Source organism: Delphinapterus leucas, chromosome 13, assembly GCF_059928025.1.
Source record: "Delphinapterus leucas isolate spDelLeu-1000000601 "Yukka" chromosome 13, BTC_Dleu_Yukka2, whole genome shotgun sequence".
In the NCBI taxonomy this organism is placed as follows: domain Eukaryota; kingdom Metazoa; phylum Chordata; class Mammalia; order Artiodactyla; family Monodontidae; genus Delphinapterus; species Delphinapterus leucas.
In genome coordinates, this window is record NC_143141.1 from 29,078,089 (window position 1) to 29,102,130 (window position 24,042).

Here is a 24,042-nt window from a genome sequence, read left to right on the forward strand (position 1 = left end):
GCATTGTTTTCCAGTCAACATTTAATTGTATGGCTCATGTAGGTACTATGCCTAAATGTAATGGGATGAGCTGTAAATTATTAAAACTAGATAAATCCTGTCAGCTCTACCACTAGCTGAGATCCAGGCTTTCACCTCTGGATACCTCTGGCAGATATGGGGTCTGTGTTGGTCTTAAAATTATTCTTAGAAGAGTGGGGACTCATTCATTCTTTCAACACATTTTATTGCTTATATTCTATGTGTCAGTTACAGTGCTGGGTCTTGAAATACAGAAGTCAACACACGAAAATACAAGGATAAAACACATTTTCTACCATATTAACTTTTTTCATTCATCAATTCATCCCTAAATCATTCAACACGCATCTTCTTATTGAATACTGATGAGGGGTCAAATGCTATGCTAAACACTCAGTATATAGCTGCAAACGAGATGGACAGGCCCTGATTTTGATGTCACTACTATCTTTTGTCCTGCCATATAATGGGACAGCTTCATTATTCCCTTTACCCTAAGTTTTTATCACAGATTGCTAATGAAAATAAAGCTGTTAGTGGAGTTTCAACATGCATAGGTAAATGAGAACACAGAACTCCCCTTTCTCATGTCCCGTTCTCCTCCTTCTAACTCCCTATGTGAAGTCACTTTGTGCCAAGGACAAGAAGCTGTGCCCCAATAAGAACCAAGCTGATTTCCTCACACTGACTGGGGCTATTGCACACTTAGAAGGCTTGATGCTTAATTTTGATAAGCAACTAGAAGACCATGGAGACAACCTATAAAAATGATTTGTCTTGGGAGAAAATACTAAAGAGGGTTAATGTGCTGTTCCACATGTCTAACCCCCTGGATTAAACCACAGGCACCAAGGTCACCAAGTGTACTTGGCAACAATGAGCTAATAATAAAAAAAAGCATCATACTGTTATTGTATTCATTTTCCCCCAAGGCGCTCTCTGATAAACACCACAACCTCTAAGAGAATTGAGAACCGCTTCCTTGTGGGGTAGGTCATATAATATATATGCATCTTTTTCCAAGCAGTTAAATCATATCCAGCTATCAGCACACCTTACTTAAGGCGATCGTAATGTATGAGATTAAATGTTCCTACCTGATCGGAAAACTTCTTGTCCTCAATTCATTGGCTGTACTGGATTTTTTTCTTCTTGGGTCAGACCTTCAGACTTCTACCAGAAATCCTTCCTTTGGGGAAACCAGGCCTTCCCAGAAACTCAGGAAACTGAAATGGAGACAGCAAGAGAGAAGGAAATTATTTGGACACATAGACCTCAATTGTTTGGTTTTAAGTAAACGTCCAAGCAAACATCTTCTAGATGGTATAATAACTTTAGGGAAATTCACGGTTTATAAGTTTGGGTACTCATAAACTGAACATATTATGATAAGAGTACAGGTTGCATTTTGTGTCTTCAACTCAAGCAAAGGCTTCAAAAAAGGCCCAGTTATCCTTTGTTCATTAAGACACAAAGAGAGGGCGAAAAGGGCAAGTTTCGAAGTCTTTTTCTTTACAATTTACTTCCTTTCTTCAGTCTTCAACAAGATCTTCAGGAAATTAACTTTACTAAAGTTAATTATTCATAAAATAAACATAGGAACCTGCAGAAGACTATTTCACAGAGACCTGTAATGTACAATATCCATTGCATACATGCACCATGAGCTTGTCTTTTCTAGCACTGGCATACACAAAACTCTGTGTGTGTGTGTGTGTGTGTGCGCGCGTGTGTGTGTGTGCGCACGTGTGTGTCTTTTTCTGTGATGGAGCCATAGGGAGAAAATAAATCTATTGGCTGCAATTCAGTGATGTACGAAGATTTAAAGGTAAAGGAGAAGGTTACATCAAGTGATACTATAAAGTCATGAGGTTGTGGTTCCAAAATAATAACAATAGCAGTCTTCTGTAACCAAGGGAGCAGGCTCCTCAAATTATAGTCACACCTGTTAGACCATCTGCCCATACATTTCACACTATCATTAATGGAAAACAAATGGCACTGTCCCTCCTTCCCTTTATCCATTGGCCATCCTCATATGAACTCTTTTTCTCTTCAAGGTCATGCTCTTTCCTATCTGTTTAAAAATATTAGGATTTAGGAGGAGTGATACGTAATGTGCCGTGCCTTGGTACTTGTACCAGTGACGGCTCTGTAAGGAGCACTGGGTTGTTAGGAGGCTATCAACTGAGTTCCCCTAGAAGCAGAACTTGAGGCGATAATTTGAGTGCAAACTGCTCATCTGGGAGGTGCTTCCAGAAAACTCAGAAGTGGAGTGGGAATTGAGAATGGAGGCATGGAAGGAAGCCAACAGAGGTGTATTACCGAATAAATTACTCCTGCAGGGAACTGCTGCCAGTACTTCAGGCGAGTTCTGTGAAACTCTACAGAACATGTCTCAGAGTTATCCCAAGAATCGGTGAGAAACTTGAAGTACTTATCTTCCAGTCCCCTCTGTCCTTGGTTGAAAGCTACACCCAGATACATTAACTCCTGTACACTTCTGGCCTGCCCTAAGGTGGATAATTGCAGGCGGCAGCATGATTCTATCAGCATATACTGGAATGATGAGTGCTGGGGAGATATGAGTGGAGCATCGAAACCATCTAATACAGTCGGGGCAGGAGATATTAATTATTGGCTTGAAAGTCCAAATGGATAACCTTAAATTCCTGGGTTTATGGTTTTACTTTGAGGTATTTAAGCAGGATGTATGAGTAAAAATTTCCTCTGTTAAATCAAGTTTAAGGTCCTAACTCCCTAATCTTCTGGAAAACTGTGGTATCTTTTAACAGATTTTTGAAAAGTAACATGATTAAGATTTCAAATTGACCATTCATTCATTCACTCATTCAACACACATTTATTGAACACCTAAAGTATGTCATGGGATAAAGTAGGCACCAGTGTTACTGTTACTAAAATCATTATAGTGCCACCTAGAATTCAATGTATTGTGACACTCAAGTAAGAAAATCCACAGTTACCGTAAAAGATATTACAGAGTGCTATAGGAAGACACAGTAAGACCTTAATTCATGCTGTGGACAGTAGTATATGGGCGATATCAGTAGGGCTTCCTGTAGAAGGCAATTGAAATGGATATGTAACATGAAGGAAGGGTGAAGTTTTGAAGAAAAGAGAAGATAAATTCACACTTACCAGAAAATGAATGGTTAAGGATCAGTCCAGAAAGGAGTTCCATTCATAATCAGTATAAGAAATGCTCACTGGGGCTTCCCTGGTGGCGCAGTGGTTGAGAGTCCGCCTGCCGATGCAGGGGACACGGGTTCGTGTCCCGGTCCGGGAAGATCCCACATGCCGCGGAGCGGCTAGGCCCCGTGAGCCATGGACACTGAGCCTGCGCGTCCGGAGCCTGTGCTCCGCAACGGGAGAGGCCACAACAGTGAGAGGCCCGCGTACCGCAAAAAAAAAGAAAAAAAAAAAAAAAAGAGAAATGCTCACTGGCGTGTAGGAAAAGAAGACAATGGAGAGGGGCGTAGAAGCCAGATCATGCATGGTCCATGTATGTATAGTAAGTGCTATGGTCTAGTCTTTGTGTTCCCCTCCAAATTCATACGTTGAAATCTTACTTTCCGTAGCTGATAGTATTAGTAGGTGGGGCCTTTGGGAAATGATTATGGTATTAGTGCTCTTATAAAAGAGACCCCACAGAGCTCCCTAAGCTCTTCTGCCATGTGAGGATACAATGAGAAGTCTGTGATTCAGAAGAGGGCCCTCATCTGACCATACTGGCAACCTATTCTTGAACTCACAGCCTCCGGAGCCGTGAGAAAAAAAAATCCTGGTGTTTATGAGCCACCCAACCTGCAGTATAATCTTACAGCAGCCCAAAAGGACAAAGAGAGTTTGGATGTGAGATTTTCCTCCAAGAAAGATGGGAATCCATTGAAGGATTTTACCTGGTAACTTAGAAGAGAGAAAAGTTTCATAACACAATCAGGTACTTTTATAAGAAAAATTTGTTTCTTTTTCAGAAAGATCACTCTGGAAATACTGTGACTAGATTTTTGGAGAAGTGTGATGGCAGGCCCGGATATAGAAAGATGAGTTGGTAGTCCATTAATATAAGTCAAACAAGAAAGTGGATATAAAAAGTGTGAATTTGTGGCTGAGAGTTCTTTTCTTTTACTACTTGAAAAATGTTATGTCAATGCTTCTGACTCCATAATTTTAGACAAGAAATATGCTGTCATTGGAATTGGTTTCTCAATAAGTGATGCATCGTTTCTGCCTGTCCACTTTCGAGATTTGTTTTGTCTCTACTTTTCAGAAGTTTAATTATGACGCGTCTTGACAAGGATACCTTTGTGTTTTTCCTCTTTGGATTTGCTCAGATCCTTGGATGTGTGCTTATGTCTTCTAAAAAATTGGGAACGTTTCAGTCATTATTTCTCTGAATACTTTGTCAGTCCTACGTGCTCTCTGTTTTCATTCTGGAACCTTGATGATATGAATGTTAGTGCTTTTGTTACTGTTTACAGGTTCTTGAGATCCTGTTCTTTCTCCCATCTCTACCCCTCAGCCTATTTTTCTCTGTACATGTGGTACATTGTATTGATCTCTTCTAAGTTCATGATTCTGTGCTTTGTAATCTCCACTCTACTCTTGAGCAAAGTTTTTTGATTGTTGTATTTTTCAGTTCTACTGTTCTCATTTGTTTTTATTCTTATAACTTCTAGTTCTTTGTTCACATTTTCTATTTTTCCCATTTCCGTCAAGGAACACATAATTGCTAATTGAAGCATTTATGTGACAGCTTATTTAAAACCCCTGTCTGATAATTTCAATAGATGTTTTATCTCAGTGCTGGTGTAGGTCTATTGTCTTTTCTCATTTATTCTGTGATTTCCTGCTTCTTGGTGCCATGAGTGTTTTTCAATTGGATTCTAAACATTGTGAGTTATTATATGACTCTGTATCCCATTTAATTTTATTATTACTTTTTAGAAGGAAGTCATCCTATTGGAGGTGGAGTATGAGGACTGGGGGGTTACGTACAGATTTCCACTGGGCCCTACTGTCAAAACCCCAGCAAAAGTGGGCACTTACATTCTCTCACTGCAGACAGATCAAGTAGAAGTTCAGCTATCCTACTGGCCCTTCTGACACCTTCCCCCCAAAAGTGGGAACATTAATATCATTCTGTTGCCTTTTAGTAGGAGTGGAAGTTCATCTCCCCAGTAGATTTCTTGACACCAGGGGAGGGGAGAGGTGAAGTGTTTGCTGTGTTTGCTGTCCTTCCTCCCACTTCATTCCTTCTTGTTGATGCCGGGTGTGGGTAGAGGGTCAGCTACCTGCTGGCCCCACTGACACCAGGGTAAGAGGAAGAGAACTGCCAACTAGCCCTGCTTGTGCCATCTCATTCTGTCTTACTGCCTCAGGACGGTCATGGGGATTCAGCACCCCATTGGGTCTCACGGACACCATGTGTTGGGGGTTAGTGGGGTGCCTACTCCCTCCAACCTGTAACATCCTATTCTTATCGAGGTCAGGGAGAGAGGGAGGCTAGGTCCCACCACTGGACCCCACGACTGTGTGAGGGCAGCCCAGTGTTAACTAGCCTGTCAGGCACCACCTTTGAAAGTCTCTTTGCTAATGCAAAGGGGTGGAGGCTCAGCTCACCACTGCACCACACTGAAACAGCCCTGGTGGCGAATCAGAGCGCTGCCTCTTCTGGAGGGCAGGAGTGGGGTGGTGTGGAAGATCAAATCGTAGCTTGGCCCAACTGAAACCACAGGACATAGGGGATGGGTGCAATATTCCACTGGCACTTGGCTCGAGTAGTGTGTATATTATTGCCCAAATGGTTTTCTGTCTTTGACAACCCCTTTCCTCATACCTTGGCTAGGGGGAACGGGGGTTTTGTGTTTTCTTTTTTGAAGCTTTTTTGTCTGTTGTTCTGTTGGTGGTTATTGATTGGGGGTTCCTGTAATACCCTCTCCAGGATGTATGGGAAGCAACAGGAAACACAGGGGACTCATCACCATGTTATTCCTCAAGTCCCAAAGTCCCTAGTTAAGTCTGCCTTCTCATTTCCACCTTTCAGTGTCTTCCTATGTTTGTCTGTTGTTATGTTCAGGGTTTTAGTTTTAAGTGGAAGAACCTGGGAGAAATGGGCTACTTCACCTTCTTGGAAGCAGAGGTCTGGAGGCCTATGGATGTTACAAAGTACTGCTGACTGTAAATTAAAATTTGATGATATACACCTTGCCCTTTAAGAATTCTTCTGCTAGATGATGTGGCTTCCCAAAGTAGCTACAATTTGATTTTCATACTTCTAAAAGTCAAGTGTTTTGCCGCAGTTGAAATTTAAAGATAAGCAAGAGATGAGGCTAAGATGATCTATGTGGTAACAGATTAAAGTTGGAAACATCAATATACATTCATGCTTAGCTTAATATTGCTTCATATTACCTTAACACACATGGTTATGTAGAGAGATACTTATAGATATGTCCATATACGTGGGGAATGTACACACATGTTATCTCTTTGCTCTGTCAGCTGAGAAGATCTAGAAGCAATGACATCCGGGCAGCAATTAGCACACCCCACACCCAGATCCTGCTGTCTAATGCTGTTCTCCACTAAAAAGACCTAGTTATCCTTGAAGAAATAGCTGATTCTAGGACTGGGGCAGTAAATATACAAGATTTATATACAAGGCCATCTTATAGTGTCAGAAAGTAAGGAAGTTCCAAAAAAATATATAGGATGGGGATACCTCAGAGTGGCACACGAGCCACTGAACTGAAAAGAGTTCACAAGGGTCAGGACTAGAGCAATTTGAGGAACAAAGTAACTAACGTAGAATTAGATTATGACCCAAAGTATAAAATAAAAATCCGTGAGTTCTTCTGATATAAATAAATAATTGGATACATAAATAAATGCGGGAGAATAGATAAATCTCCAGTGCAAAAGAATTCCAAATAGTTTATGTAGTACTCCATCGTAAGCATAACTCTCTATTCCTTAGTTGTGGGCTGAGCATATTGACTTCCTTCCAAAAAGTACAATATGGAGAAGGGAAAACAGTAATTTTACAATGGAGAAACCTGAAAAACACTACCTCAGCCTGGTGATCAAGGTCGACCTCAGCATTCATAATGCATATTGATACTTTGTACACTTGATGTGATCTGACAAAATAACCCTTCTACTCTTGTGGTCTTCCTCCCCCAAACACATAATCCCAATATTATCAATGAAACATGCATCAAACAAATTCTAGTAGCGGGCATCCTACACAAGCCTAACTACTCAAAATTGCCAAGGTCATGCAAGGAAAATCTGAGAAGCTATCAAACCCAAGAGGAGCCTAAGGAAACATGGCAACTAAATGTAATGTGATGTTTTGGATGAAATCCTGGAATAGAAAAAGGACATTAGGTAAAAACTAAGGAACTGGACTAATGTATGGACTATAGTAAACAATAATGTATCAATATTTGTTCACTGATTGTAACAATGTAACATACTAATATAAGTTGATCGTCACAGAGGGAAATGGGTATAGTGTATATGGAAACACTTTATACTATCTTCTCAATTTTTCTGGAAAATTAAAACACTTCTAAAAAATAAAGTCTATAAAAACGTTGTGTTTTCTTGTTTTATGATTATGTGCCTGTATTTCCTAATAAATATGTAAATTTGCTTTGCCTTCCTTGATACTGATATTAAAGAAAATACTAAGTAACTCTGAAAGAATTTGTAACTCCAATTTAACAAGCAATAATTCTGGGTATTAACTTTTTAGGAGAACCCACTGAATAAATCAAAGCAAATTGTCTTTAAAGGCTGAATTTCTTTTCAGTGTTTAATCTTTTCTATGATTAATGCATACCACAAGCATGGTTCTCTTTCAAAGGGCAGAAAACATTGCTCGTAGGCAAGGTCTAAAATACAGTGAAATATTCATGTATGATGCTATAACAACTTTAATGTATTTTATGTTTTCAAAATGATGAAGTGTTATTTCAGTCAATAAAGTATTCACTTTTATACATTTCCTACCCACCTTTTCCCAGAACACCCACAAGGAAATGATACTATCATCTGATATTAGGCTCATCAATTTAAATTGGAGTTTTTGGTAGCTGTGGTTGCCAACGGTACTGGAATGTGTGATACTTTTACAAATCCTCTCCATGGCAAAATCTGATCTTCACAAGGTACATCACAGTACGTGCCTAAGGCCAATGACATAGAGCTTTGTAGCTAGATTACCAAGCATTTTACTTAGAGGCACAATAGAATGTAGAAAAGGCCATTTCTCCTTCTTTTTCTGCTCAAAGGTCACTCACCATCTCAGAAGTTTTCCATAAACTCAGACTATATAATGTCACTTAATGTGAATGTAGCTCAACATTCTGTTTTAGTACAGCTAATCTCACATTATTTTATTGGTCCTAAATATGTAAATCATCAGCAAAGTTTTGTACTTAACTTTTTTTTTGGATGTGGACCATTTGTTAAAGTCTTCATTGAATTTGTTACAATACTGCTTCTGTTTTATGTTCTGGTTTTTTGGCTGCGAGGCATGTGGGACCATAGCTCCCCGACTAGGGATTGAACCCACACCCCCCTGCATTGGAAGGCGAAGTCTTAACCACTGGACCGCCAGGGAAGTCCCTGTACTTAACTTTTAAAAATAATTAAAATAAGCTATTCAACACATTTTTCCTAAAAAAAAAAAAAAAAGTAATTCTTCTTAGGCTGGCCCTGGGCACATACATGACTTTGCCATTTTTTCCATGGATTATTTTCTTATCTGATCTACTGTGTCACATTTCTTCTACCTTCTCAAAAAGAAGCATTTAAAAATTCATCTACGCGTTCATGCATTCATACATTTATTAAATAAATCTACTGAACACCTACATACGGCACAGAAAAGGAGGCAGAAAACTAATCTGGGTTGCACAGAAAGTAATGAACTCAGTTAAAATTTTTGGTGAAAACAGGTGTTACTCAATCTACCGGAAATTACATTTCATTATGGGGACTCACACACTCAAGGAAAACCAAGACCTAAATAATAATAAAGTAATAAAAGCACTAGCCATTTACTGAGTGCCTGCTTTTACCTGACTCTGAAACTCTAAAATCATTATGGATGTTTTGAGGATTGTCTGATATAATTGTAATTTCTATTTTACAGATGAAAATAACAAGGTTCAGAGACATTAGGTTACTTGCCTAAAGTGAAGTGGCCCAGAAACTACACAACTGGAAATTGAACCTTAGATTTCATAATGCCACAATCTGTGCTTTTAATCACAATGTGTGTGTGTGTGTGTGTGTGTGTGTGAGAGAGAGAGAGAGAGAGACAGAGAGAGACAGAGAGATAGAGAGAAAGAGAGAGAATGTGTTTAATAGAGAACTTCTGAGAAATGGCAAGAAAACTGCCAGGTACCCATAAAACAATAATTTAGGAGCTTCTTACTATACAAGTAATTGTTAATCATATGGCTGAACTAAGGATCTCTCACTTTTGAACTAAGAAATCAAAAGCTTCCAGAAGTTGAGTCTAAATTTTACACTTACATAAGATACTTCATACAGAATGCTAAAGTATACTAACTAAAGAGTTCTGAAAATACTGGAAGCATTCATACTAGTATGATTTCATAATGTGGATAATAGAGGATTTAAGAAATTGGCAGAGGCAACTGCAGACTCATTTCTTATCATTTCTGTGAAGGGCAAGATAAATCAATAAAATGAGAAAAATGAAAAAAGAATGGCTAGCAATTTTAGGTAGTTTGCTTCATCTCCATACTAGGAAAGACTAAGCAAAAAAAAAAACTTCTCGAAATTTTATTTTGAAAGCACCTACAAGTGTATATGGTCTTTTTATACCAAATAACTTGGAATTATGGACTGTCCAATAAGTCTAATCTTCTCTGATGATAAAATTGCTGGCTTTATTTGAAACTATGAAATGAAAAGTGAGGTAATAATCAGAAATTCTTAAGAAAAGGAGTAGACAAAACAAAATTCTAAGAGTTGTGTCAAAAAATATTTTGAAACGAACATAAAATCCCCATTACTGGTACAGAGCTTTTAAAACTTTATCTTGGTTTTAAGCTTTAATAAACATTGATATGTTTACATAATTACTGTCATAAGGAAGACACAATTTTAGGTCAGCTTTCTTCATTCTTTCTTTATTAAGCATTATTTTATTTTGCTCCATCATCTTGTAATTATAATATAGTAACTGTGTCACTTTCTACTAAGTGGATATAATTTCCTAAACTGTTTTCCTATTCTTAACAATTAAAGGTGTTTCCAATGTTTTGTTATTACAAATGACATGACAATGAGCATCTTTATATAATAATTTTCTGGATTATAAATTACTTATCGGCATAAGCTTCCAGAATTAGAATTAATGTGTAAAACGCTATTAACATTTTTATCTTGCTAGACATTGCCAAATTACTTGTCAAAAGATGGAACCAAATTATATTGCAAAAATCTTTGCCAACAGAAAACATTATATACAATTTTTGATTTTGCTGAATTATTAAGTTGGAAACCTATGTTCCATTTCTTTGAATTCTTTGATAACAGCGTGCTGCTGCAGGCTGCGAGGGCAGCCATGTCCATGAAGGCTCCCCAGAGTTGGCGCGGGGAAGTGGAAAAAGGTAAAAAAAAAATACGAATTGTATTTTCCCTCGATTGTTATCTCTCATTCTTTTCTGCCTCTGTGTAACTTATATCCAGGTAGCTGGAGAAACATCATGTGGCAGGGAAAATTGGTATTCCAATAAATTAATAAACACCAACTTCAAATGGATTTTCAAGACTGGAAATATTGCTCTGACTTACAGTAAGTTCTTTCTAATTCTCCTTAAGGACTATTTTCTTAGAAGCTTTCCCTACCCTCCTCAAATTTTCCTCCATCCTCTCTACTTCCTTCACTCTGAGCTGGTGAGGCGCTTCCTAACTCATTAGGAACACAGAAGTCAGTAAATAGTCCACTGCCAAATCCGTTAATTCATTAGCATTTGCATTGATCTTTGTATTCCCTTGCACTACAGGAGTTCAAGTTCAAAGGCCACGTGCACTACAGATAGCATTTCATTTTCTCTCATCTTCTCAAGTACTTCACAGCACTGCATTTTCTACAACCCATCTACTCCTTATGAATGATTCTTGCCAAAATTCAACCTCATTCTAGACTAGTAACTCCAACTTAAAATGTTAAAAACTATACGTGTAACACGAAAGCCTCCCTCCTCCTCTAATCCCTGCATATCTTCTTTAGCCAATTCATGTCTGAACTTTTCAAAATTGTTATCATCATATATTGTTTCCATTTCCTCACGTCCCATCTACTCTATAATTTACATCCATCTGACTTCCCTCACCGTAATCTCTCTGCCCACTGTCCTGAAATTTTACTTATGAAGGTCACCAGCGATCTCCATGTCAGTATAGCCAATGAATAGTTTTTCTCCTATTTCTAGGCTCTTTCCTTCTTTAAAAAAGAAAAAGAAAAACAAAAACCATTTTTTTTCCTCTATCCTTTCACACTCTCATCATCTTCTGTCCTGGTATATTTTACTGGCTTTCCGTGTTTAATCTGATTTCTAACATTCTATGAGTTTCCTTTATCTTCAGTGGAATAAACCACTATATGAAGGATTATTCTCAACAGTTAGTTCTCATAATAACAGTACTAGTAGCAGCAGTCAATACTTCTATAATGCTTATCATGTGCCAGACACTATTCTAAGACACTGTTTAAATACATATATATAGACACACACACACACACACACACACACACACACACACACGAAGTTTTCCTCCTCATAGGCGTATGAAATAAGCCGATTATTATACCCATGTTACAAATGAGAAAACGGAGGCAATGAGAGGCCAAGGTCACATGATCAGTACTTGGTGAAGCCCCGCCTGAGTTAATGCTGGAACTTTAGAGGAGACAAGTTAAATAATGTCTCACAGATTGGCCTTAAAATGAGCAACATTTAATTAATGACTTGTGAAAGTATCAGAAAAAAAGGGGACATTTTAAATTGAATGGGATCTACTAAGTCATGGATCAGTAACTAAGAATGACTCTTATTGAATGAAATTATTGTTCATTATTCTTTTGAAAGAAGAATAATCTTGTGTTAGTGTTTCACAGTTTTTTTTTTCATTCACATATTTATTCTTTATTAGACACACATTTCCTACACACCTACGTGCCAGTGTCCGCTGCAAGCCTTGGAAGCAAAAAATTACAAAGTCCCTGCTCTTAAGCAAATGTCCAGTGGTGGAGGAAGACAGAGTAAACGTGTAAATAAATGTTGTACAGTGACAGAAATACGACTGGACAAAGGGATGGAGAGGCACTGAGGAGGCAGGTCTCTTTGGTCAAGATAGTAGTGGTGGCGTTTGAACCGAGACCTTAACGATAAGAGGGAAATTGGTCTGGGTAGATGGATTAGCCAATCTAAAGGTGGGAGAGCAAGAAGTAGAGCTTGTTGCATCTGAGGGACTGAAAAGGACAACTGTGCCTCGAGCCCCATGAAGGTCAGGGAAAGATGTAGTAAGTGACCAGAGCACATGGTCTCTGTGAGCCTGGCTAAGTAGTTGAAAATTTCATCTCTTTACAATAGATAGCCTTTAGAGGTTAGAAGCAGTGCAATAATAGCGTCTGATTTGTGCTTTTTAAAAGACTACTTTGACTGTTGAATGTCCTACAAAAGCAAAATACCTGTGTCTCTATGAAGCGCAGATAGTAAATTTTAAAAAGCCCAATGAGCTCATAAGCAGTTGGTTGACTAACTGTTATCATTTATCTTAACTAGACTTCATTAATAGAAGCTTGGTGACCTTGGGGTCCTGGGACATATTAGATTAGGGCAACCCAGCTATTTTCAAATAGTGTGATTTGAAGAATCCTTGAAATTGTTAGGGTCCAGGAAGATTATTTTATTGCTGGGGCTGGATGGGAAGTTTAGAATAAGAAAAGAAAGTATGATGGCTGGCTTCCATCTATTCTCCCTTTCTCTGGGAGAAATGATGGTGGGGTGACTACTTTGCTGTTGACCCAATGCTTCAATTTCAGAGCTGGTTCAATCCAGTAACTATTTGCTGAACAACTATTATATGTTAGGCACCCAGCTGCAACTGGGAATATAAAGAGAATAATTAATAAGAAAAGCAGGTATTACTAACAAGAGACAGGCACTGTGCTAATGCTTAACACGCACCATCTCAAGTTACATTAATTTACACACTAACCATATGAGGTAGATGCATTTATTATACCATTTTCCAGGTGAGAAATCTAATCCCTTTAAGGGGCTTAAGTTACTTCTCCAAGGTTACACAGCTAGTTAGGGGCATAGGCAGTATTTGGACTCAGGTCTGGTATCAGCACCAATTCTCTTAGCCATTATGCTCTCTAAGGACCTTACTTGAGAAGTTCAGATTATACATATATGGGTACAACCAACCCTAAGACCATCTGGCAAAACTGGCTGCTTGAGAAGTCCTGGATTTATGTAAGATGCTCTTGGAATGGAGAAGATCGTGAAGGAGGGTCCCCAAAACACACTCTCTATACTAAGGGGCAACAGAAGAGAGAAAGAATTAGCCTACAGCAGTATGATATTGAGGACCAAGAAACAGTGTTTCTCTCTTTTGTGAACAGTTATTAAATTATTTCTACTTCAGAATATCAGAAAGAAATCACAGGACTATGGACAGTTTGCTGAGCCACCCTATCTATCTTAGCGTGAATCCTGGCAGGTGTAGAGCTCATAGTATGACCCTGGCACCTAAGTGTAGTTAAGTAAGCTTTCATTTTTCTTCGGCCTTAAAGCAAAGCAGCTTTCTGATAGGTATAATTTAGGAAAGTCTTCCAAGAAAATAGTTAAAGTCCACTTTAAATATCTCAGAGAAAAGCAATTTTGCAAAAGATCTATCAGCAAAAGCAAGGCCAAACACACCAATTATTTAGTGAGACTTGTATTGTTATATCATTGCTCATGTTGTTTCTTTATGCATTTACCTGGAAGAAGGCTTTTAATGTTCAACAATTCTCAAAGAGATAAAGACCCACACTGATGTGCCAGAAAGAGCTTTGCCCTGGAATTAGATCAGTTTAGGTTTGGCTACTTACTAGAATTAGGTAACATTCTTAATCTTTCTGAGCCTGTCTCCTATCTGCAAATAGGGATACCACTATCTATTACAGAGGGATGTGGTTAAATTAAATGACACATGTAAGTGAAATATATCCTTCCAGACTGAGAACATACCTAGTAAATGTTAAGTGATCTGCAAATATTCTGCTTTCTTGAAATGGATGAAACCTGTTATCATGATTTTAACCAATGGTCTAAATATCAAGACAATATTTAGTTAAAAGTTATAGCTGTTCTTTCACTGTCCATCTGCATTTTCACATATTCTAACATATTCTCCTTAATAAATTGTGTCAATATTAGTAACATTTGTCATTTCAGCTATTACTGTTCATATGTTTAAAATATTTCAATGTGATATAAGTCGTTACTCAAAGGGATGCCTAGCTGGCTTTGTCAAAGATTTATTTTAAGTAAAAATAAAAGACTCATTTTCACCAAGTTTGATTGAACAGTGTATTCATTAACTGTATGAACTTTCTGGCCAACCCAATACAGTAGCCAAGACATGGAAACAACCTCAGTGTTTTCTTGTGGATGAATGGATGAAGAAAATGGGGTGCATACAACCTACTATTATTCAGCCATGATAAAGAAGGAAATCTGGCTATTTGTGACCACATGGGTGGGTTTGGGGTCATTATGCTAAATGAAATGTCAGACAGAGAAAGATAAATACTTTATGATCTCATATGTGAAATTTAAAATACTGAACTCATGAATGACGGTTGCCAGAGCTGGGGGTTGGAGGTGACGAAAATGAGGGAAGATGATCAAAAGGTAAAAACTTCTAGTTATAAGACAAGTGAGTAATGGTGATGTAATGTACAGCTCGGTCACTACAGTTAACAATGCCGTATTTTATGTTTGAAAGTTGCTAAGAGAGTAGATCTTGAAAGTTCTCATCACAAAGATAACATATGTAATTATGTGAATTAAGGTTAACTAAACTTATTGTGGTAATCATTTCGCACACTATATATATATATATCAATCATCACATTGTACACCTTGGACAGATACAATATTATATATCAATTAAATCTCAATAAAACTGCAAAAATTTCATTTATATTTTAGCATAAATATATCAAATTGGGTTTCTTGACAAGATGAATAATAACTATAGATAAAAGGAAATAAGATATTGTTGTTGCTGTTGTTTGCTTTTCCAGAGTGCAAAACACTAAAAAGGGGGGAGGTGAGTATGGGCTTGCAAATGCTGCTCCATGGGCCCTAATGCTGTGATACAGACATTTAGTCCAGATCTGAAAGACAACTTGAGTCATTTCAACAAATCTGCAAAACAGTCAGGTTCAAACATGAAGAGATGAATAGATATCAGTAAATTCTTTTTCACACTGCAAGCAATCTGCCTTCAGCTTTCAGCAAAACCTCAGTTTTCGGGTTACGAGGGTAACGGTTCTGAAGCAACCAGTACGATGCTTACACCAGTGCTTTCTCCCCACGATGAATAAGTTTTCAGTCTCCCCACCAGTGCTCATCCCTTCTCCCCTTAGCGTCTTGGCCAAAATTCAACCATCAGCCCAGAAAACCCTGTCCTGGTTTCATTGCCTTGTACATGACCACGTTATTTCAATCACCTTGGCACATTTATATTCCCTACTTCCTAAGGTAGGTAGTATATATATGAGATTTTAAATAAAAGAATGCCTGTAAAGTACTTAATGCTCAACTCCTAGCACAATATGAATATTCCGTAACTGTTGACTAGCATTATTATTATATCATTTACATTAAAACGAATCTGTACTTTCTTTCACACACCCATGTTCTTTGTCCCCAACTGGGGTAAAGGAAATAAATGAACACTTATTGATTATCTACAGTGAGAGCATAGAATGCAGTGTAGGCTCTAGAATTAGTGGTGTTCAAGCCTGAAACTGACCTGGATTTGAATTCCAGACCTCTCACTTACTTAGACTTTACTACGCCTCAGTTCCCTTACTGATAATTAGAGATAATAGACATTTCAGGGACCACGGTAAGGATTAAAAGTATTATAATGTTCGGATCCAGATAGGGCACTCATTACCTCATTTAATGTAAACTGTTAGATAATCTGATTGAGTTTTGAGAATCCGATAACGGCTCTGCATCCTTTTGCTAAAAATAATTAGATAGGTAGATAACTATTCATAGCATTTTGCATATAATTCCAGGGCTTTGCTAATATGAAAATCAATCAAAGGCTTTAGTTGGAACAAAGAGCTCAGAGAAATTGTTATGGGGCAAGAATTATAATTCTTCTTGAAATATAGACTATCATCCTGGAGAAGAAAGAACAACATTTTAATGTGGTCAAATTTGGGTCAAAACCATGCACTTCCGTAATGGCGTCTCTACCGGGTCTTGATCTGACTGGGATTGAAATTTCTGACGTTACTGTCCCCATCACAGACTTGAAGACCTGGCAGACAATCAAGTGCAACCTATAGTTAAAGGTCGCTCATCTAAAAAAATGGGTATGTTACCACCATTCTGACAAGAGCATTATGAAGACTAAGAAAAAGCACAAATAAACTCTCCTAACACCTGACAGCCAAGTAACACATCTTTCAGCTCTTTCAATTCTTTTTCCTTCTTACCTTACTTATTTCCTTCACGTATCTGATCTACTCAACCATGTGATGGTCTTCATCTTCAGACATCTTGCTGTCTGGGCTGTTCAACCACACTCACTAGGGACTAGGAGTTTGAGAAGGACTTAGAAAATTGTTTGACACCTGGAAAACATGGCTCCAGAATAGGAAAAAAAATCTGCAAAATTGAGATAAAAACTTGTGTAATTAATATTTTCAACTAATATTACTACAACAGCAATGTTACTCAGCTTTCATATAGTTATCTATAAATTATATTGGATATGTGACTTGGGCACATTTTAATGCATTTGATAACATTGAGGGTAAAGCTTCTAAAAGGGCAACTGCCTAGGACTGAGGAAGGTTTAAAAATGGCCCTGCACAGAATGAACTAGAAGTGACTTCAATGGGAGGGTGAGGCAGAGATGCTGGACCCGGAGAGTGACAGAGCAGGCGTACATTGGAGAGAGCTTTCCTACACAGGAGAGCCAAGAATTTGTTACTTATTGAGTGGGGAGCATGAAGGTAGGGGACCCTATAATGAGAATCCTAGGATTGCTTCTAGATTTCTAACTTGGATAAATGACAGGACGGTACTCTTTGGTGAACACTAAAGGAACAGCAACAGCAGCAAAAGTCAATGCCACCTTTAAAGTAAATTTGGCAGTCTTCTCCTTTTTGAATGAGTGAAAATGCATTAATTAAAGACATACACATTCACACACCTGCTAATATCTGCTCTTCTGCAATCATGTGTTTTCTGTAGAGCGTCTAAATATCTATTCCAGTTGAAGTAGTGCTTAAATACTTCAATATGCCTCTTTTCAGCCAAAAAGAAAAACTGTCTATGACTGTTTCAACATATTTTAAATATATGTATAATCATTGCCAACTTATCTGCTCTGCAGATACTAGTTTCCTATACGATATTTAATATCTCCCTTTACTGAAAGTGTCACTGCTCAGTATTATGATTAATGTTTTTCATTTTTATTATATGTCTGAATGTTAGAATTATTGATTAATCTCTTTATTAATGGAATGATCTTCAGCACAATGTTAAATACTCTTCTTCTCTACTATTATTATAATGTTATTTTAAAGATTTTCCATACAATTACTTTAAATGGGATTTTCAGACTTTTTCAGGCTTTTCGAAGTCAGTAGGATAGGCTCCAGTGAGTAAAAGAAATGCTGAAGAACAACAATATGAATTAAACAAACTTAAGTAGTTAAGAAAGCACTAACCTAGCCATTGAGAAATATATACTAATATTTACATAGTATGTACATATAAATCAATAGTTTCAAAATGAGATAATCCACTGAACAAAATATCTTAAAATGTGAATTAAAAGATGTTGTAGGGCTTCCCTGGTGGCACAGTGGTTGAGAGTCCGCCTGCCGATGCAGGGGACACGGGTTCGTGCCCCGGTCCGGGAAGATCCCACATGCCACAGAGCGGCTGGGCCCGTGAGCCATGGCCGCTGAGCCTGCGCATCCGGAGCCTGTGCTCTGCAACGGGAGAGGCCACAACAGTGAGAGGCCCGTGGACCGCAAAAGAAAATAATAGTAAATAGAAAATAATAATAATAAAAAAATAAAAGATGTTGTAAAACCTCTATATGATTAAAATACAAAAAAATTTATAAGCTTGGAATATAAATAATAAGTGCATTTTTGTCTGGGAGACGAGTTGTTATCTGGGAAACCTCAAGACATTTTGTAGATTATCGAAATCACGTTACTATCGATCTTGAGCATTTCTCCTATCAACTCTATAATTAGTACTGGAAATTAGCATTATGACTCTATTTCACTATCAGGAACACTGAAGAAACTATGTAAAGTGCTAAACCTTGGTTTTAACAAATAGAACACAATTCATCTGAAGAAGATGTTACAATGAACTGAGGAATTAAAAGATCTCAAAGTAGAGAAATTTCACTGACTGCAGTATAAACAACTTGAGGGTAGAGAGTTTCTGTTTTTCCTGTTTGCCCTCCAAATTTTGGAACAGTGTTATATGCACGGTGCAGGGTAATAAGCAAATATTTAACAAATGAAAAGTACTGAATTCATTACCTTGTGGTACAAATTAGGATTTCTTTTGTACTGTAACTAGAAGGTTTTAATTTCAGCATTATGACTTATTAATGTCTTTATGTGATTCCCAGTTCTGTGTCAACCAAACTTATTTGAGTGATAATTAGAGGACTTCATGTTTATCCTATCTTCTAGGATTTCACTTTTGCATATCTGTTAATTCATAATTTTGATATTTTTAGAGCACAACCAAAGACTATAAAAACACATAGAGCAAGCACTTGCTAAAGAACTCTAAATATGAACTCAGATATGAAATTAGAGCCATGCTTGGTTATACTTCTAAGTGCTTCATCTAAAGAGACCTGCAACACTGCTGCATGAATTAATCACCTAGGGTGACTTTTAAACCTACCAACAGCTGGCCCCTCTATCATATCTGATTTTATTCAATAGTCTAAATGATAATAATTTTTTGATCAAGAACTTTATTTTACTGGTTGTAAAGGTGCGCACATGCAGGCGCACACAATCACCAGTGCTTTTAAAAATTGCGGGACAGAATTAATCATAATTATTGAGTTTAAATGTCATTTATCAACTTATTAAAGTGCAAGCAAGCAGGGAAAATAAGCTAAAGACAAGTCTTTCGTTTTTCAATTTATTTTTAAAATGTCTTGTAGAAATCTTTATGAAATTAACACAAAATGGTGGTACCAAAAATCTTTTTGCTTTGTTTATTCCCTAGTCTGTGGCAATGTAAACAGTGCAAGTTTACCCAGAATTTAAGTTAAGGAAAGCTATACTGTATTAAGTTTAGCCAAACATTGTCTAACTTGCAATCATATTTTTTTCAAATAAATAAAATTTCTATTCTCCTCCCTCTCTCCTCATCTCCCTTAAGGTATGTCAACTCTAACCCCGCCCCCCCCATACACACAACTTGTTGCCTCTGACATTATCTCCTCTACTAGACGCACTTTTGTACTTATTGCTACACAATAGTTCAACAATAAAATGTGATAAATGCAGGCAAAGGTGTTTCAAGAAAGAAGGTAAATGTCCTTACACATTTTCAACATAGAAACAGAATTTTTCGAAAATGAGTTACAAAACAGCAAAATTTTAAAAAAATTAGTTATAGATAAAGTTTGCAGATAATGTTGTCATTCCTCTTAAAAGAAGAGGGATAAGGCACAGAAGAAATGTAGTGTTGAGGACAATGCTGTCGTTATTACTTGTTTGCCGTTTGATGGTGGGTAAAATAATTAATTTCATTGGGTTTCTCTTTCTGTGCCTCTAAAATGTGGATTCCCAGGCTAAGAAAATATTTCAAATCTTTTCTAGGTCGAAAAGTCACAGACCTTAGTGTCTGCGTACCATTTACAAAGGCCACATTTTCACAAAAGATAGCATTCTTGGAAAACACCTTTATAGAAAGAAAAAGCTATATTTAGAAAGTCCACTCAGTGTCCAGGGTTTTCTGAAGTCGTACTGCTGTTTATAACCAGGTGTAGGCCAGGAGGACAACACATTTGCTTTAATAACTGTCCAGATTTCTTGGAGTTAAAGATAAGTTTTTCATTATTCTGTTGACCTAAGAAATTATTGAAAATAAGAATTGTTCTAATTTACTTATTGAATTGCCCAGTTCTTACCTGGCCTGACATGAAAGGTGATTTAAAAGATTGCATTTAAGTTTGGACATATAGCCTTCATCCTGCTGTTTCATCACAGACCTCTTACAGGATAAACACGTGCAACCATTTTGAGTTTCTGAATGCGAGTGCTCCTTAGAGTATCTGCCCATTATAAATTTCTTTCCAACTTACTCCACTTTGAATGCAGGTAGAAATTTATAAATTTATCCAAGAACTTATTTTTATTTTTATGAATCTTACTGGTTTTCTTTTAATACCGAGGACTTTATCAAATTCATGGACATTTGATAGAATAAAAAGCAAAAGCATAATTAGGAAAAATCCAAAAACCTCAAATAGAAAATAAGATGCTATGTTGTTAGTAACAGAAATTAGCACAAATGGACTGAAAAACTGACCACCATTGTAAACTGAGCTTTTAACTAGGGGAGTCGCCAGGAAAAGGAGGATTACCTGACTCAGGGGTCTTCTCCTCTTTCTTTGCCCTCTTTTAACAATCTCGAAAATTAAAGAAAGGCTGAAATGACAATAAAAATAATTTATTTCCCAAACCAAAGTATAAATAGCAATTTTAGCCGCTAGTGATTCTGAAATTGCCCTGAACTTTGTCCTTATAAAAATGCTCCAAGAATTACGTTTTGCAAATCCACAGATTTACTATCCATATTCAAGTCATTTATGTAGACAAAGAATGTAGCCAGCCTTATCGGTAACACAGGATGTTATAACCATCAAGCCATCAGCCACTGAAGCCACACCCAAAGCCACACCCTGAGGGGATTCAGGATGGAGAAAACAGGATACTGGCCCTAGATAAATAAAGTGCAAATCAAGGGAATGATTCCCAGGAGACCAGATTCTTGCATCTCACCATATATAGAAAAGTGCTACATTTATTAACTTAAGATGTCTAGTTTCTTTAATTAACAGTAATCTTTTGATGTTCCAACTACCTGTTTGTTTTTTTGCAAGAACCCCTAAATACCCTGTGCCCTCCCTTACCTCTTCAGAACAGTCCCTCAGAGCTATCTGAGAGGCTGTCTCCTGACTTCAGTCCTCAGTATGTCCTCCACATAAAACATAATTCTCAACTTCTAGGTTGTGCATTGTTTTCCAGTCAACATTTAATTGTATGGCTCATGTGGGTACTATGCCTAAATGTAATGGGATGGGCTATAAATTATTAAAACTAGATAAATTCTGTCAGCTCTACCACTAGCTGAGATCCAGGCTTTCACCTCTGGATACCTCTGGCAGATATGGGGTCCGTGTTGGTCTTAAAATTATTCTTAGAATAGTGGGGACTCATTCATTCTTTCAACACATTTTATTGCTTATATTCTATGTGTCAGTTACAGTGCTGGGTCTTGAAATACAGAAGTCAACACACGAAAATACAAGGATAAAACACATTTTCTACCATATTAACTTTTTTCATTCATTAATTCATCCCTAAGTCATTCAACACGCATCTTCTTATTGAATACTGATGAGGGGTCAAATGCTATGCTAAACACTCAGTATATAGCTGCAAACGAGATGGACAGGCCCTGATTTTGATGTCACTACTATCTTTTGTCCTGCCATATAATGGGACAGCTTCATTATTCCCTTTACCCTAAGTTTTTATCACAAATTGCTAATGAAAATAAAGCTGTTAGTGGAGTTTCAACATGCATAGCTAAATGAGAACACAGAACTCCCCTTTCTCATGTCCCGTTCTCCTCCTTCTAACTCCCTATGTGAACTCACTTTGTGCCAAGGACAAGAAGCTGTGACCCAATAAGAACCAAGCTGATTTCCTCACACTGACTGGGGCTATTGCTCACTTAGAAGACTTGATGCTTAATTTTGATAAGCAACTAGAAGACCATGGAGACAACCTATAAAAATGATTTGTCTTGGGAGAAAATACTAAAGAGGGTTAATGTGCTGTTCCACATGTCTAACCTCCTGGGATTAAACCACAGGCACCAAGATCACCAAGTGTACTTGGCAACAATGAGCTAAAAAAAAAAAAAAAGCATCATACTGTTATTGTATTCATATTCCCCCAAGGCGCTCTCTGATAAACACCACAACCTCTAAGAGAATTGAGAACAGCTTCCTTGTGGGGTAGGTTATATAATATATATGCATCTTTTTCCAAGCAGTTAAATCATATCCAGCTATCAGCACACCTTACTTAAGGTGATTGTAATGTATGAGATTAAATGTTCCTACCTGATCGGAAACCTTCTTGTCCTCAATTCATTGGCTGTACTGGATTTTTTTTCTTCGGTCAGACCTTCAGACTTCTACCAGAAATCGTTCCTTTGGGGAAACCAGGCCTTCCCAGAAACTCAGGAAACTGAAATGGAGACAACAAGAGAGAAGGAAATTATTTGGACACACAGACCTCAATTGTTTGGTTTTAAGTAAACGTCCAAGCAAACATCTTCTAGATGGTATAATAACTTTAGGGAAATTCACGGTTTATAAGTTTGGGTACTCATAAACTGAGCATATTATGATAAGAGTACAGGTTGCATTTTGTGTCTTCAACTCAAGCAAAGGCTTCAAAAAAGGCCCAGTTATCCTTTGTTCATTAAGACACAAAGAGAGGGCGAAAAGGGCAAGTTTCGAAGTCTTTTTCTTTACAATTTACTTCCTTTCTTCAGTCTTCAACAAGATCTTCAGGAAATTAACTTTACTAAAGTTAATTATTCATAAAATAAACATAGGAACCTGCAGAAGACTATTTCACAGAGACCTGTAATGTACAATATCCATTGCATACATGCACCATGAGCTTGTCTTTTCTAGCACTGGCATACACAAAACTCTGTGTGTGTGTGTGTGTGCGCGCGTGTGTGTGTGTGTGCACGTGTGTGTCTTTTTCTGTGATGGAGCCATAGGGAGAAAATAAATCTATTGGCTGCAATTCAGTGATGTACGAAGATTTAAAGGTAAAGGAGAAGGTTACATCAAGTGAAACTATAAAGTCATGAGGTTGTGGTTCCAAAATAATAACAATAGCAGTCTTCTGAAACCAAGGGAGCAGGCTCCTCAAATTATAGTCACACCTGTTAGACCATCTGCCCATACATTTCACACTATCATTAATGGAAAACAAATGGCACTGTCCCTCCTTCCCTTTATCCATTGGCCATCCTCATATGAACTCTTTTTCTCTTCAAGGTCATGCTCTTTCCTATCTGTTTAAAAATATTAGGATTTAGGAGGAGTGATACATAATGTGCCGTGCCTTGGTACTTGTACCAGTGACGGCTCTGTAAGGAGCACTGGGTTGTTAGGAGGCTATCAACTGAGTTCCCCTAGAAGCAGAACTTGAGGCGATAATTTGAGTGCAAACTGCTCATCTGGGAGGTGCTTCCAGAAAACTCAGAAGTGGAGTGGGAATTGAGAATGGAGGCATGGAAGGAAGCCAACAGAGGTGTATTACCGAATAAATTACTCCTGCAGGGAACTGCTGCCAGTACTTCAGGCGAGTTCTGTGAAACT

At 37.6% G+C, this 24,042-nt stretch overlaps 1 long non-coding RNA gene across 2 annotated transcripts; it reads right to left on the reverse strand.

Moving 5' to 3' along the window:
* Window positions 1-47: 47 nt before the first annotated feature.
* On the reverse strand, window positions 48-22,969 carry LOC149747715 (uncharacterized). 2 transcript variants are annotated; one of them, XR_016395389.1, is made up of 4 exons: window positions 22,762-22,969; window positions 20,992-21,055; window positions 16,835-17,006; window positions 48-1,247 (listed from the first exon to the last, which is right to left on the reverse strand). It is a non-coding gene; the product is annotated as an uncharacterized LOC149747715 (long non-coding RNA). The 2 variants fall into 2 exon arrangements; XR_016395388.1 differs by lacking the exon at window positions 48-1,247 and having other exon boundaries at window positions 14,735-17,006; window positions 22,762-22,928.
* Window positions 22,970-24,042: the final 1,073 nt, after the last annotated feature.